The sequence below is a fragment of the Neomonachus schauinslandi genome, chromosome 3, assembly GCF_002201575.2.
Source record: "Neomonachus schauinslandi chromosome 3, ASM220157v2, whole genome shotgun sequence".
In the NCBI taxonomy this organism is placed as follows: Eukaryota; Metazoa; Chordata; class Mammalia; order Carnivora; family Phocidae; genus Neomonachus; species Neomonachus schauinslandi.
In genome coordinates this window covers 102,298,017-102,316,127 of record NC_058405.1, presented here as the reverse complement: position 1 = coordinate 102,316,127, position 18,111 = coordinate 102,298,017, and the positions used below count along the sequence as shown (strand labels likewise).

The 18,111-nt window shown below is 37.0% G+C and overlaps 1 protein-coding gene and 1 pseudogene across 1 annotated transcript in view; both read right to left on the bottom strand.

Annotated features, from left to right (window-relative positions):
* The window catches only part of THSD7B (thrombospondin type 1 domain containing 7B), a 727,150-nt gene that overhangs the window by 256,675 nt on the left and 452,364 nt on the right, over positions 1–18,111 (bottom strand). The gene's annotated exons all lie outside the window — the stretch shown is intronic.
* LOC123324368 lies at positions 9,216–9,433 on the bottom strand (annotated as a pseudogene).

Below are 18,111 nucleotides of genomic sequence, written 5' to 3'. Positions count from 1 at the left end.
CCACAGCCTACTAGTTCTCCTAAAATATACCTCTTTTTCAACCATGTGTAGAGTTGCCTGAGATATGTAAATAAGGATTATGAAAGACTTGAAGGGAAGCTTCTATATGGTTGAAGCATCTATTATATTCAGCAGAGTAGGTATAAGATTCTTTTATTCATATGTATTTATTTACAAGTCTTTATCTAGAAAAATGAAAAGGATAAATCCAGGGCAAATTCTTACTAGTAAAGGATTCAAAGAGTGCCGGGCATGAAAACAAACAAAAAACCTAATTTATACCGGATGTGAGGAGATCTGGAAGAATAACTCTTCACCCCTATGATTCTGTTAGGGAAATCCATGCCATCATCCGGGATAGGACAGAGTCAACAGAGACATTCCAACTTTAAGGAACAGGAGTATGGTTGGTTAGGTCAGTTAAGGATACGCAGGGAGGCTGGGAGGCATGGACCACTGTCTGTACCTGTACACTTGGCCTCGCAGAGAACTGGAACAAAGGTTCTTTACTGATCAGAAGCCAACAGTCACAGGAATGGTGTCACAGTACATCTGGTAACTGATGCATCTTGCTAAACTCTCAGATGAGGCCACCTATTTTTCCTGAAGTTAGCGTATCATCATACTCATTGCTCAGTTTCTTTCTGACTGCTTTGCTTACTATCCACGTCTCTACTTACTCCTGACTTCTTTCCAAGACTGCATATCTGTCTTTAAAAAAATTGAAAATCTGAGTCAAATAGTCACTGACTAATACAGGACATCTCAACTGAGCAGATTTCCATAACTAGGCCAACTTAAAGGGTACCCAGTCTCTTTTATGGCTAACTCAACATTTCTACTCTATTGGAATAATCCCTGGAGGGGACACCAATTCTAGCAGATGTTAAACAGAGTTTATTCTGCCATCAAAAAAGCTAGTGAAGATGCATACCAAATCTACCTGTTAGGAAGTCATAATGTATATTTACATATTGAAGCCTCTAGGATGTTCAAAAAGAAAACCAGTTTAACAATGATTAAAAGTTATTTACTTTGAAGATAAGACTTTATTTTTTTTCCTGAACACTTTTTAGCCCTCTGCATATTTAAAAACATTCCCACAACAAGCTTAACCTTAACTCTAGTTTGGGAAGCGCTGGTCTGGTCAGCCTCAAGTGGAGCTCTGCTATCCAGTCCATGAGTTGTGGGTTGAATGTCAGGGACACATGATACACACTCAGCAGTCTGTGTCAGGAACCATGGTGAACATTTGCCTCAGGAGAGGGCTGCAGTCAAGAGAGGCATTTTGAATTTCGTAGATCCCAATCTAGGTAAACCCCATAAACCCTGAGACAATAATTTCAAAAACAAGACTGCTTAGATTCCCTAAGTCTGAGAAGACTGTTTCTCAACCCATGAGCTGGGTCAGGTTCTAGAAGGACCAACAAAACTAAACTGATTCTGAATGGGAAGGGAAACAAATTTCCTCCATAAAAAGCGAGACATTAAACGTGAAAACCTGTGGACTTTCACAATCAATCATGGTTCATCTCAGGCAAACTACTGGCCTATTAACTTCCATTTGGATTATGCAGGCAGATGAAAAAAGTAAGGGAGAGCAGAATGTTTATTCTGTCCTGACTGGAACACAGAATCCATCTTTCCTTTAGAATTATGTAATTTTTTTCTCTTCTTTCCTTTCCCTTTTTAAAGTAAAGTGTTCCTCTTGAAAAAGAATAAATAATACAACCATTTAGTGTTTTGTGGCTTTAGGGAGGCTCAAAATAAAACTATCAATATTATTAAAAGTCTATCCTTAAATCTTTTAATTGGCAAATTTATCTCTCGGCTTTCCCATCTCCTAATTGTCTTCGCTACATGTAGGTCTTCTCTTTACCTCCCATGTGCTCAGTGTCCTCATGCTCAAGTTTGACCCAGAGTCCCAGGCTACATTTTATCTATTTCCTAAACTCTATCAAGACTTATCCAGTGTCTCCTTCTATCAGAACTCTATTTTCTCTTTAGAAATTATCCCTCGTATAAATGTTTGCTAAAGTTGTAACTCACTCTGCTTATGCACAGACAGTTGGGTAGTCTTTAATTTTACCAACAAATAATCTGAAGCTTTAGTGGCCAGCACTTGCCTGAGTTCTCAGAATATTGTGTGTATCTTGGTGAAAATACAGTACTTCATTTGAGGGTGATAAAAAACATTCTATCAAATGTATGACTTTACTGTTCCATGTTAAACATAACTTGCTAATTATAAAAGTTATTAAATGACACCCCAAACTCATACCATGTTTTATCAATTGACCCTCCAATGTTAGAGTTCCTCAGGGCTTGCTCTTAAGTCTTCATCTCTTCTCACTTGACATTCTCCCATCTCTCAGATCAGCGGATCTCATCCAATCCCAAAGATTCAATCACCAATATTGAGACTAATGGTTACCAGGCTTGAATCTGCAACTCAGACCTTTCCATTTAGCTCTCATTCTCCACTAGACATCTCTGCTATTTTTTCAGAATCTTCAAACTTGACATTTCCAAAGTCCTATTAATGATCTTTTCTCCGTTCTGCTCCACTCTAGGGACTAACTCAGGGGCATCAATGCTGCCATTGCTCAAGCTGGAAACCTGAGTGTTTTCCTGGGTACTTCTCTCCATTTTACAACCCCCAGCCACTAAATCTTGGGTATTCTTGGGTATTAAAATACCTCTTCAGCACCTCCTTTTCTCTCCATCTCCACTGGTATGTCAATAATCAAAGCCAGTATCAAGTCTTCATTGGATTATGAAAACAGTCTCTTAGATGGTTTCTCTTAAACCAGTCTCTCCCCACAAAAATTTCCTTCCCCACATTGCTGCCAGAGTGATCTTTTTAGGACCTAAATCTAATCATGCCACTCTCCAACCTAACACTCTAATATGTTTCTATTGCTTTCATCATAAAATCTAGGTACACTGGCTTACAGACTTCCATATGATCCTTCTTCCCTCCCCACTGATGTAGCTTTACTTTAGGCCACTCTCTAACTCTATTACTGGCCATAATTTAGCTACTAGTTCTATTTCAATTATTCCAATGCCCTGAACAATTTCCTTACAGATAGATTTACATATACCATTTCTTTTGTTGGAAATAAACAACTCTTCTTGACCAATCAAGTTCTTTTCATCTGGCATCAATTTTACTAAACTCATTCATTTTATTCTGAACTTTTCCTTTATAGCACTTAATCAGAATAGTAATTATTTTTGTTTATAAGCATTTGTCTAGTACATAACTTCATCATTAAGTTAAGAGATACACAGGGGTACTATTCTATATACCCTGTTCTCCATTCTATCCTTAGTACCTTGGAGCATAGCAAGTTATCAAAATACTTCTTTTTAAAAATAATTATGAGAAACACCTACTATTTAAAAGATCTTTTCAGTGGCACATGATAGCAATAGCACTCTTTCCAACCCCTAGTTATGGGCTTCATAGTAGAAGTATGAAAAACTCAGTCTAGCAAATTAAGATTAACAATTACCATACCTTATGATTTATCTGGGAGTTAGTGGAAAAGGTAGATACTTTTAAAAAGACATTTCTCCCTCCTAATCTCTGGTAGTTCTTTTGTTGTTATGACTTTAGCATATAATAGTTCTCATTGGCTGATTATTGAGCAGGATTCTGATAAAGTATGGGCTCATTTAAAAAAAATGAGAGAGAACAGAAATTTGAAATAACTATCACAAGTAACTACCTGGGTATTCAAGAGTCAAAGAAAAATGGTCTCAATAAAATGTTGAACACAGCAGGCAGGAGAAATAACCTCCTTTGAAAGAGTAACTGGAAGCAGAGTTTGCAATAACTATAAGTGGGTCAGACAGCTTTGCCCTCCTGGCATAAGTTTTTAAGGAAATTGAAAAGTTCATGAATTAAAGATAGACCTTTCTAAAATATTACAAATCTATAGCTATCACCTGGCACATTATTTAACAAATTGCTAAGGATTTTCATGAACTTTGCACATGCCAGGCATGATTCTTATAAACAGCATTGGGGTACTATGTCCCAGCTGGCTTTAATCAGCTGAAATGGAATGCAATCAGCATCACAAATTAGTAATATTCCTTTTCACGATCATCTTGTTCCATAAAGAAATGACAAATGGGTAAAAATGCTGTTAAAAAAAAATCACAAAGTAATGTCTCCATAGGGAACATAAGTTCGTTTGATTTGAAGAGTCCCATGATTGCTTATACATGATTTCCCAAAGCAATAGACTTGAATGGACGCTTCTGAAGCCATTTTTCATTTTGATCATAGAGTCAAATAAAGGGTTTTGCCAGAGGTCAAAATGTATCAGCAGCCTTATCTAAATGTATCCCAGTCTGTGAAAATAGTTCACACACACACACACACACACACACACACATGCACATTCAGGAAATTACCATCTTAGATGGCCAGAAAAATATTATTTCATAATTACTTTATGTTACTGATTTTTCAAAACTTTCAGGTTTATTATCACTTTTTAAAACCTCAAGAAAAGTAAAGAACAATATCCTGTAGCCAGGGATAAACTATCCATATGCACAAATTACTAAACTTTCAAGACAATAGGAATAAAAAATGCAGCATGTAGGTTTCAGTGCCTCGACCTTGACCGTGATTAAGTTAAACTTTTGTGCTCCACCACACTCCAAGCAAAACTGGAAAGAAGAAAAAAAAAAAAAAAGAAAGAAAAAAAAGCTGCATTCTTAGAGCTAGGACAAGAAACTGTTCTACACAGCTCATGAAATACTACTACTGTTTCAGATAGACACTTTGATTTAATGTGCATTGCAGACAATTCAAAAATTATGACTGAGCCCTTATGTGACACACATACTCGCCACAAAGCTTGAATTACTCATTTGTTTATCTCATAAAGCATAGGCTGGTGCAACATAAGGACATTCCTAGCACACTCCATGGAGACATAATCTGTAACTGTTTAAAATGATAAAAGGCTAACAAAATGGATTGAACACTGCATATCGAGGGCATATGATTAACTGCACTCAGAAAATCAAAAACTAAAGAAAACACACCAAAAAAACATGAGTCTGAACATCTGGCCTTGCAGTTATGGATATTGTCATTAGGCATTCAGTGGCAAACAATTGCTTTTTAGTTACTAAATCATGTTTGGCTCTTGACAACACCTTGTGTAACCTGAATCTAGATAGTCTACTGGTGACATTTTAATCATATCTTTTGTTGAGCGTCTACATCAATTGGATATCCATGATATTTTGCATGTAGTTTTTTTTCACAATATTTTTCCTCACATGAGAGCCTTTAAGATGGGTCAAATGCCTCCATATGGACTTTTCCACATTGGTGAATTAACACAAACAAAATGATTAATGGTCCAATTCAAGTGCAGCTACTGTGAAACTCTGGTCTAGAGTCCCCCTAGTAGTGCTACATTTTTTGAAAATGAATCCCCTACAATTTAACAACAAAAAGAACAAATAACTCAATTAAAAAATGGGCAAAGGACTTGAATAGACATTCCTCCAAAGACACACAAATGGCCAACAAGCATATGAAAAGCTGTTCAACATCGCTAGTGATCAGGGAAATACAAATCAAAACCAGAATGAGGTATCACCTGACATTCATTAGGATGGTCACTGTCTAAACCTCCCAACCCCCCCCCCAAAAAAAATAAAGCCAAGGGTTGGCAAGGGTATGGAGAAATAGGAAACCCTCACACACTGTTGGTGGGATATAAAATGGTGCAGCCACTATGGAAAAACGCATGGTGATTCCTCAGAAAATTAAATATACAATTACTATATGATTCAGCAATCCTGCTTCTGGACATATATTCAAAAGAATTGAAAACAGAATCTCAAAGAGATATTTGCACACCCATACTCATTGCAGAATCATTCCCAACAGCCTGAATGTGGAAACAAACTCAATGGCCCTTGATAGATGAATAAAGAAAATGTGGCATATGCATACACTGGAATATTATTCAGCTTTATAAAAGAAGAAAATCCTGTTATATGTTACAGCTGGATGAACTTTAAGGACGCTATGCTAAGTGAAATACGTCAGTCACAAAAAGACATAGCATGATTTCACTTATATGAGGTATTTAAATTAGTCAAATTTAGGAACAGAAGGAATGTTAGGGACTGAGCAAAGGGGGAAAAGGGGAATTGTTTATGGGCCTGATGTTTCAGATTGGCAAGACAAAAAGGTTCTAGAGATCTGTTGTACATCAATGGACAAATAATTAACAACTCTCTCCTGTACACTTAAAAATAGTTGAAATGGTAAATTCTATGTTATATGTTTTTTGCCACAATGAAAAAAGGCACTGGAAATAAAGGTAAAGAAGATAAAGGAAGGTGCACGAGCCCGAGAAGCAACTGACAGCACCCCAGCCTTACACAGCCATAAAGGGGCAGGTTCTCCTTCCTGCTCCCCATACCACACCAAGCAACTCAGAACACTTCATCAAGGCAGAGCACAGGGGTTAACTAAATTAAAAGAAAAAAAAAAAGAATATGTCTTGTCAAGATGTCTTTTCTTAAACTGTTTCTTACTCTTTTCCTTTCTATTACGTATTTATTTTGCATCAGCTGAATTGCTCACATCCTAAATTTCTCTCCTAATCTCACAAACTATCTAGTACATGGGATCTCCATGTCCCCTCCTTCCCCCTGCTCTAGCCTAGATTGGCTGTTCTCTAGGTCTAATGCACTGGCATTTTTCTTTGTCTTTATTTAATTGCTCTTCTTGGTCACAGTCACTATTTTTGTGATTCCATATTCATTCCCTGTCTTTTTCTCTTTTTAAATTTTTATCTCTTACTTTGATTGAGCAATCCCTAAGTAGCATTGATTCTTACATCCAGTTATTTCCTAAATTAATTTTCATGTTTCTGAGGCACATCTTCTAATCCTTTCAGGGAGGTCTATGTCTAGAAAGCATTATATGTTTTTGTATGTCTGGTATTTTTTTAAGTTTTATTTTCTCCCACATATGAGCAGGATAGTGTGAGTTTGGCATAAAATTCTACGTAACAAGTTGTTTTCCCTTAGTTCCCTGAGGATACAGCTTCATTAAATTCATGTAGCTAGAATGCTTAATCAAAAAACCAATATCAAAATCTGATTTATTCTCAGTGTGCTTCCTCAGTTAACTCCTGCTGGTAGTAGATTCTTCCATTCACTGAATTTTCTTCCTTGCTTTGGTAATGGTGGCTTTCCTTAAATATCTGCTGACTAATAATTATTTGCATTTGTTTGTAGTTGAGATTTTCTATTGCACTATTTGATGTGTCAAAATACACCACGTGTCTGAGGGCGGGGGGTAGGGAGGGCAAGAAATAACCACTGTGGCTTGTTTTCATGGCCATTTTCAGGAGGGAGTAGGGGGCTGAATATGTAGTCAAAAAAGACCCTGGGGTTCGTCTCTGAATGGGGTACTCCCTATTCCACTTGGGAATCACCAATTTTTCTTTTCCATCTAAGCTACTAAATATCAGGCTCCATCTGATAACATGTATCTCCATCACTGCTGCTTGACCCAAACTGAAGTAGGGGGATACACGAGGGTCAACTTGTTTCTGTTTTGTTGATAACTACCCATTCTTTCATTTGCCCTTAGACCATCTTCATGCTCCTTCTGCTCTTCATGGCCACCTCTTTGAGACTTGCCACATCCTTGCCTTTGTAGCAGTTAACTCCAATGTAATAATTAAAGAAATATGATTTTTTCCAACTTGTGATGTTTCTTTCCTCCACATGAATTAAGTTCCACCAGCTATAACACTCCTGGTCTGTCTCTTCTCATTCATTGTCCCTCCCATGGAGGGCAGGAAATTGATTGGGGTATTTGGAATAATATGGGTATACAAAATATAGCACCTTCCTTTTTATCTCATTGAAAATTGAGCCTGCATGCAGAAATCATGAGGTCTCCTCTGCTCATTCATACTACGGATGTTATAGTGGCAGTAACCACATCTCTAGAAGTGGGAAGGCCTGTCCCAGTCTGGTGTTGCCACGACTAGCTGGTAAGTCTGTTTCATTCTCATATTTGGAAGCTCATTTGTCCCTAGATATAAACCACGTTCTCCAATATCAGCTTGACAAGCAAAACATTTAATTACCTGTGCCTTAACCCATTGTCTGTCTTCTCAATTCATTCAGAACTCAAGGAGGAAATGAAACACCATTTATTAGGCCATCTCAAAACCCAACGTGTATATTTGAGACCACTGCTGCCATCACCTATTGAATCCTTTATGTTAGCAATTTCTGGTCCATCAAGGACTCAATATATTTCAAAAGAATGAAGTTATGCATTAAATTATCTTTTCTATAATTTCTAAGGATATACTATAGGATATACTTGTACACTATACAAGCTATTGTATAGTATAGGATTTGTGCACTATAGTATGTGTTCAGCCTAACATCTGGAAACATACCCCTTATTGTAAAACAAATAAATAGATATATATATAGTCTAGTCCAGAGGTTCTCAATTAAGAGTGGTTGTTCTCCTCTAAGTAGAATTTAAAAATGAGAAGCATTGTGGTTGTTGCGATGACTAGGTGGTATTTAGTACCTAGGGGCAGAAAAGCTAAACATCCTGCATTGCCCAGGGCAATCCTTTACAACAGAGTCATCCTGCCCAAAATACCAATAGTGCCAATGTTGGGAACCAAAAGTTCTAACAGCCTAACACTTTGGTTATTTAGATAACTCTCCTCTGAATTCCTTCTAAAACCTTTACGCCCCTTACACATGAGTTTCAAAATATATTTCATCTAAAACCTGGAATTTTAAAGTGAAATCTGAATTTCCCTTAAATTATGCAATATGGAGAACAGATTTCAGATTTGTACCTATTTGATGGAAAGAAAACTCTGGACGTAAGAGCACAATTCAAGATAAAATATCTATAATAAAGGTAGTGATTTCATATTGATCATAAACCATAATAATACCATATATAAATAGATAGATATAGATATGATCCATATCTCCAATGTACCAGACACTGAACTAGTAAGTTTCTATATCAAAACAATTCTATGATGTACTTATTAGATCTTTACCATAGAGAAAAGAAAAGTAGGGTATCAGAATATCAGGCAACCTGCCAAATATCACCTAGTTAGTAAGTGGAGAAACTGGGATAAAATCCCAGACCTGTCTGATATTTTAAAAGAAGAAAAAAAGCTTATTCTCTTCTCTCTAGTCAACTGCAGTCAATGCCTGGCAACATGGTTAAATTGAGGAGCAAAAAGAGAACTAAAGAGGGAGGTATGGGCAGAAAAGGAGATATGCATGTATGTAAGTGAGAAAAGTTTTCAATTAGCAATAATCGCGCCTCGGATAAACCTCATTGGCTAGGATACTGCCACTGCACAAAAGAACATCCCTTTCTGCCTCTCCCAAAGCCACCAAAGTGAATAAAATCCTATGGCTGCTTCCTCCCATTGGTTGGTCCCTCTCCCAGGGTCACATCATGATAATCACTTGGTTCAAAACACTTTCCTTTATGACTCTCAATAAGAGACCAATTTATTAACAATAGCTGCCAGATAAATTTCCCCCAAGCCCCAAACCATAAGTGAAGAGCCTTTCTTTTTTTTTTTTTTTTATTATATATTCGATTTAGAAATTAGGACATCCACTTTAACTCTGGGTCCCGATCCACCCCTTCACAGTCCTGTGCTTTTTTTCTCTGCTTCATCCACTCCCGTGTTCCCAAGTATGGCAAGAAATACTTTCTCTTGATATTCTTAGTTTTTTCTTTTCTCATAGAGCTCTGTAGAACATTAAAGAGCTTGTGCTTGTTTGCTCTTCTCTAGTTATTTTTGCATCTACCATAAACACACCTGCTTCAGTGATTTCTGGATGCACTGGATGCTTGCCATCCGACAGGAACAGTTGTGCTTGTTTGTCTGAGCAGAAGGACTGCATTTTTAATGGCACAAGACTCCTCCTGATGACACAGGTCTTAGAAAAAATGTACCTGGAGTCAGGCTTTCATTTGTCCTCAGAAGATATTTATTCAGAAAAAAAGCTTATCCTTTGTCATTTTTTAAAAGAAAATTCAGGCTGGCACTTCCTTATGTTTCAGAGACATAGACTATAACTCCCTTGAGAGTGGAGACCTGTATCTACTATACATATTATCTTGTTGACTAAATAAAAGTAGTCAGTCGGGGACAGAATCATGAAAAAGGTAATTTCCTGATGCTAAGGGACCTTAATAAACTCCCTAAAAAAACATTTCATCTCCCCAGACATGAGCTTTACTACCTTCTCTGTCCTCTTCACTTCCCTCCATCAGCAAATGATCTCAGGATGTGCACTATACCTACAGACTCTGTAATTAAGGGAAGGATGAAGTCTTAGTATGCCAGACTGAAAAACCTCCTTCACAGCATTTCGCACCACATCCGGAGCAGATTCTTGGCTTTAATGAAGCAACATCAAATGTCATGTAAATTAATATTGTTAATTAAAAATATATGGGATTTTTACTTTGCATTTAACTTTTCTTACTTTATAATTCACAAGCACTATAAACATAAATAATATTTTCTTAGTTTTGAGGATTTAGATGTATTAAGTGGCATTAAAATTAAACTAATTTAAATCAATACTAGGTATGTACAAGTGGCTTGTCTCCAAGATGTTATCATCAATTTCCTCTCTCCTTCTTCTGCAGCCATTTCCCCATTGAGAGTGGTTGGTCAGGCTTCCCATTCCCCAACCTTGAATCCACTGGTCTATAACTGTTTTGATCAACAGAATACAGTAGAAGTAACAATGTGCGATTTCTGAGGCCAGGTCATCAAGAACCTTGTAGTTTCCACATGGGTCCCTTGGAACACTTGGTCTGGGAGAAGTTACCTGCCATGTAAAATGTCCAACTATTTTGAGACTGCTATAGTATGAGGAAGCCTAACTAGCCATTTGGATTGAATATTTGGAGAAAAAAATACCTGACTAGCCTCTTCTGTTCCAACCACTCTTGGCCAAGCTTTAAACATGTAACTAAAGAAGACTTCAGCAGTCCTATCAGCTGCCTGACTGCAACTGTGTGATGGATCCCAAGTGAAAAACACCAAGCTAAGAGAGCCAATCCCTAGAAGTATGAGAACTAATAACACTGCAGTGTTATTTTAATCCACTAAGTTTTGGGTTTGTTACATAGCATTATATAACCATAACAGTGTCCATAAGAATATATTTTTTCCTCTTTAAAATATGTTATAAGGAGCCAACATGAAGGCTCTCCCAATGGCCAAATCGGGAACAATATGAGCAACAAAATAGTGATAGTAATGGATTATAATTCATTTAAAAAAATAATTATCCATGATATAATATATGCATTATATTATATATTAACATAATATTTATTGTATATATGATCCATAATATAAATAGTTGAATAAACTGGTTGGTGGAGAAGAGACAATTCTTCCTATCAGTAGTATTCAAATAAATAAATATAGTAAGAATGATGGAAATAGAAAATTACCACTTGACAAATGTTACCTTTATGAATTTTGCTAATTAGAATCATTGATGGTTGCTAAAATTAATGGGCAAAAGAATGAGAAACGGGATATTTGTATAGTCTCAAAGTAAATTCCCACAAAAACACTAGTTACAAGAGAAAAATAGCCACTTCACAGTGGAGAAACCTGACAGATAGCACATTAACAAAGTGATCAAAATTAAGCTGTAAGACATGTTGATACCAGGCAACTCCTGATTTGACACCATTTTTGCCAAAAAAGATATAAAGGCAACCTAAAGAAAAGCGTCAGACAAACCCAACCTGAGAAACGTACTATAAAATAAATGATGAGTGATCTTCACAATTGTCTGGGTCATGAGAGGGAAAAACTGAAGACTCAGTCCCTGATTGAGGGCAATGAAGGCAACATGACAACTAAATGCTAATCTCTGGAAAAACTAATCCTGGATTGACTCTTAGATGAGAAAAACAAAGCAAAACAAAAATCAAAATTCATGGGACAATTGGTGAAACCTGAATAAAGTCTGAAGATTACTAGTAGTACTATATCACTATACTTCCCTGGTTCAGATAATCACATTATTATTTATATGTAAGATGTTAACAACAGTGAAAGCTGGCTTACAAATAGCCAGTGTAGTATTTTGCAACTTTTTTTCAGGTCAAAAATTGTCTTAAAAAGAAAATAAATATAAAGCTGATACATAAAAAAGACTGGAGCAGAGGAGGATTTGGTGTGACCTCAAAGATCTTCATTTTATTCTCAAAGAACAGACATTTAAACAGTTATTTATTTATGAAGAGAGCTTATGCGTGAGCAGGAGGGGAGGGACAGAGAGCGAGAATACCAAGCAGGCTCCACACTCAGCACAAAGCCCTCACATGAGGCTCAATCTCAAGACGCTGAGAACATGACCTGGGTCGAAATCAAGAGTCTGGCGCTTAACCAACTAAGTAAATGATTATTTTAAAAGACATTTTAAAGATAATGGGGGACTTTTACGTAATGCAATGCTTCACTAAATAGATCAAAAAGAAGTTGACACACACAGTTGTGTGGTCTTCTGTCTGAGAACCTGACTTCATAATTGAATTGCCTGTCCTGTGGTCAGCTGGGTGCGGTTCTTCATGTTCCCAGCACAAGGAGTGAGGCCATGAAAAGAGCCACTGTTATTGCAACTGATATGCTGACGGTTTTCCACAAGTCTTGATTTTAGTTTGATATGCAGCCCATTTTGAAGGTAGAGCTAGAAGGGAAGGAAGTTTACATAGCACTACCTCTGTATTTTCAGATGCACAGGGTAGATTCTTGGCTGTCAGGTGGATATGTACAATCCTGCCACACTGGCCATAGCAGATTAGACCAAGAATTGAAAGGATGAAAATTAAACTTATTTGAGTTGAAGTGGAGTCAGGCAGATGCCATCAGATGGTGCCAGGGTAGCTCCCAAAGATAATAGAGTTTGGGGAGGAGGCAAGTCACTTTGTAGCTTTTCCTGCTTCAGCTCTTTATACTGCATCCTTGGCAGGCAGTTAAATTTCTTAACATCAGACATAACTATTAACTATAAATGGCCCCCAAATATTTAGAGTCATCCAAAATGGATGACTTAATCTTCATGATTAACTGCTGCCCCGACACTTCAGTATTGATAATTGAGAATTTTCTTTTACTGACTCAAAAAAGCAACATGCAACTTTCGATAACCGACAACCTTTTAAATTTTTATACAGATGGTTCCTAACTCACAATGATTTGACTTAACGATTTTTTTTTGCAACTTAACGAAGGCGGGAAAGCCATATGCATTCTGTAGAAACTGTACTTGGATTTTTGAAACTGGATCTTTTCCTGGGCTAGATATGCATACAATGCTCTATGGTGATGCTGGGCAGTAAGCCGCAGCCTCCAGTCATCCACACAATCATGAGGGCAAAGGACTGATCACTTATAACCATTCTCTACTGTATAGCCATTGTGTTTTTTTATTCTCAGTATAGTATTCAATAAATTACATGAGACATTCAACACTTTATTATAAAATAGGCTTTGTGTTGGATGATTCTGCCCAACTGTAGGCAAATGTAAGTGTTCTGAGCACAGTTAAGGTAGGCAAGGCTAAAATGTGATGGTAGTAGGTTAAGTGTATTAAATGCATTCTCAACAGAGTATTTTCAGTTTACAATGGGCTTATCAGGATGTAGCCCAACACAGTATTTTATGCTTCTCTAAGAAGTAAGCATCCCTGTTCTTTGAAAATTAAGTGTACTAAATAATATTTATTAATGGCTCACTAGTGGAATATCTCACCACTAGAACAAAGCCACAAGAAAATTAAGAAAATATAAAAATAAAGCAGTAGAACAAAAAAAACCTACTAAAAACCAAAAAAAGAAAAGGAAAACAAACATTTCAAACTTGGGAGGGCAATATTCTTCACTTCAAACCCAAGAAAGTTTCCTCTTGAATATGCTATGTCTGAATCCTAATCACCATTCTCTGTAAAAGTAAAATCACCTAAAATCAATATTCTGGCCTTTCCTAGGCTTTTGCTATCTTCAAAACCAGCATTTGATCTATTTACTCTAAGTGTACTGAAGGGCAATAACTACAATTCAAAATCACCTTACTACCCCCTCTGTCCTTAATCTGGTTCCAATCTGTCTAACTAATGTAATGCATGCCAAACATTTTTTCTCTTCCCAAACCAATATTATCACCAACTGTTGCTAATTTATTTAGAGGCTGTGAATCTGGGCTATTAACTCTGGCAGGAAAATTCAATGCAGATGAGAAAAAACCCTTTCCTGGGAGTGGGGAGAATAAAAGAAAGGTTAAAATAAAAGAAGTAAGACCCGATGCATCTAATCTGTTGCATGTGATGCATTGCTAATCTGTTCTCTGTTGTTTTATGGACCCTTCATGGAAACAGCAAAAGGACAAAGATCAGATACTGTTTATAGAGCCCATGGAGAACACTCGCTTCCTTGGCAATCTATTACTAATAGTCAGTGCTTTTGTTACCTTATCTGTGAGCCCTCAGAACCTCCCAATACTAGGCAATTTCTGGCTTATACAGGACAAAGAGACAGTGTCTAACTTATGAGTGGTTGTATACTTAAAGTTTATATGTTATGATTAACTCAATTTGAATTTCCAAATAACTACCATATGTTTCCACAGAAATAAAATGTTCCTGGGGTACATTATAGAAATCTAGCTAACCCAAGTCTCAGCTTATTTAACAGTCTCTATTAGCAGGATCTATTTGGGAAAACAGAACAGGTCTCAGCAAACCATAGCCTGTGAGTCCAATTTAGACTGTTGCCTGTTTGTAAATAGTTTTACTGGACCGCAGCCACGCCCCTGTGTTTACATATCATCTACAGTTGTTTTCCAGTTGAACGGCAAAACTGAGTAGTGATGACAGAAACCCTATGGTCTGCGAAACCATAAATATCTACTATTGGGGACTTTACTGGAAAAGTTTGCTGACTCTTAGTTCAGAACCATCCTGGAGAATGGGTTTAGCTGAATTAAGAAAAGTCGTATCAAGGGAGAGAGCTTTTCCATCCAGCCTTCTGCTGCTACTTCACCCCATCATCAGCATTCATGTTCTGCTACAGGTTACTGGGCACTGGGAGGATGCAGTAGAAGGAGATTAGTAACAACAGAGAAGGGAGGGTTCCTAAGCAGTAGTACAAAGTGTAGAACTAAGGAGAGGGAGTGAAGAGAGAACACCTGGGTATCAGAAGGGAACAGAGTACTTTTAGCTATCCAAGAAAGCTGCTTTTCTTACAAAAGTTCAAATAAAGGCCCTCTTGCTAGCTAGCTCTCTTTTCTCTAGTTATCTGTGCTAGAAAATTTTGGATTTTGTCTGCTAACTGGCTGTCTTTTTTAATCCATAAAGGAATCTTATTTTTTCAACTAGGCAATAATCTCTTTCTGTGCAGATACGAGGCCTTTCATACCTTCCAGGATGTCTGGCACAGTCTAGGCACATGCTGAGTAAAATAATCAAAGGTGACTGATGGATTAGGTACAGAGGCTGTATGCATGCAGAGGTACTCAGAGATAACAAAACACAAGACTTAATTTGGTCAGGTGAGTGTTTCTGAAAATTCTGAAAATTTACTGACTGAAGAACCATTACTTTTACCAATAGTCTTGACATTTTCCTGAATTTCAAGAAGTTGCAACTGGAAACAAGGCATGTTTATTAAATATTTTTGTTTTTTATTTATTTTTGGAAATTACATTGCCAAAAGGCTGAAGTTTTCTTTCTTTTTTTTTTTTTTAGCTTTCAATATTGGTTCTCCATTGCATAATTGCTATGCCATCACTCATGATGTTCCCAGGAATTACCTGCTAAAGAAAAGATACTCTGGCAACCATCTGGTGGGTATGAAAGAAAGCCAGTAAAAAAGCCAGGCAGTAGACAAAGTCCAAAATTATATAGCATAGACAATTAGAAAAAAGTAGACAAAATTCAAAATCCAAAACTTCATAGCTAGATAACTACAGAAGAGAGAGCCAGAAATCATGTTCACTTCCTGATTCCTAATGGCTCTTAAGAATGTCAAAGAAATACCAATAAGAGATTGCAATTTTAGCACCATACTAACTGTGCATTCAGCTAACATGCCATAAACTGCCCTTAAAAGGAAATTAGAATGCTGATTAATGCAACTTTAACATAGAGCTAAGTATAATAATAGCATAATATTACCGACAGTAACTTTATTAAGACATTATCTAATTTAATTTTTATAATCACTATGTGTCAAGTTATTAGCCCTGTTGGAAACTAAGTTTATGGATGATTATGTAACTTGACCAAGGTTACACAGCTAGATAGCAAGGAAGCCCAGACTGGAATTCCAGTCTGCCTGACATCAGATCTCACACCTACTATCTTGTACTTTCCTTCCATGGATAGTTATGTATTCACATATGCATAAACTAGAGTTCCTAGTCATTATACTAGATTCTGGGAAATTAGGAGTAGGTACAACAACTATGAATTTATAATTTGGTTTTCATGGAGTTCATTATCTGGTCTTGTCACATCATTAATTAAAGAGTAGTTATTAAGTAACTAATCACACAAATTCATAAATGAAATCTGTGGAAAGTGCTATAATATCCAGGGGTGTCACAGGGAGATCTTAACAGTGTGGGGACAGAGAAGTTTCCTTTCCTGAGGAGGGTATCCCAGGAAGAAGGGAGAGATCTGCAGAGGGCCTGAGGTTGAAGAGAGCAACGACTGTTCTAGGAACTGAACAAAGACCAGTGTGGCTTGGAGCATGGAGTCTGAGGGAGGAATGGGCTTTCCAGGCCTGAAAAGGAATACAGATATACTGGTCTTTCTCAACCATGTTAAGGATCGTGCCTTTGTCCTAAGAGTAGAGGAAAATGACTGAAGTATTTTAGGCAAGGAAATGACATAGTTCTGTTCTTGTATTTAAAAGGGTGGGGAATGGATTGAAATGCTAATGTGAATTAGGGTGGTGGTGGTGGAGGTGAAGACAATGTGAGAATCCTCAAAAAGTAAATGTGTGAGAACCTGGAGCTGGGCCAGAGATGGAGGGGGAGAGATGTCCAGGATGATGCCTAAATTCTTAGCATGCCCTCATCTGCTCTCTACTTAACAACTATTTCCTCTACCCACAGACCCTCCCAGTATTTCTCTGGGAAGCTTAGGGTGAATTGATGCATATGGTTTCTTGGATACACATGACCACCTAACTCCTTCTGTTGCTCCCTAAATGTTTCTGGTGTAAGAGGATTTGGGAAGGTATGTTGGAGAAGGAAAACCAGTTGGGGCCCACTAGACAGTAGCCTCCTAACACCCTCTCTCCAAGAAAGAGATACACTCGCTGCTAACATATATTCCATTACTATGTTTTCTTGATTCATGTTTTAGAGTGAGACTAAAAGAAAGATTTTGTTTTTGTTTATCTCAGCAAAATAACAGGAAAATTAGCAGTGTCCTGATTAACATTTAAATGTTTTATGTGAAATTTCAGGAGTATTCTCCATGAAATTCAATATAATTAAGCATTAGCGTAAGAGGACAACCAAAGCCTGTTGCTACTGGAAACTAGTTACTGTATTTGTTCTTGAGCTTTTCTCTTTCTAATTTTTAGTAGAGAAGCCCTTAAGGGTAAAATAAATTCAATTAAAAAATTAGCAAGTTTTTCAAATTAATTTTGAAAAATAACATGTTATCTTTATCTAATTGATTGGACCCATGCATGTTTAAGACTATGATGTCAAGTCTTGTAGACCCATATTCCACTCATAAAGAAGTAGTGAAAAATGCCAATAACTTGTAAATGCCTAATTGTAAAGCAAACCCCCCAATATCAATAAGGGAAAGACATTGCAAGAGCACTGTGAACCTTTGCCTCCATGGTATCTTGAAAATTCATCCAACTGATAAAAAAATGTCACTGTGGATTATCTACTTTTCAAAATGCCAGGATACTTTTCACAAAAAGGCCCCTGAAATAATCTGGAAACATAAAAGGCCACATCTGTAAAACTT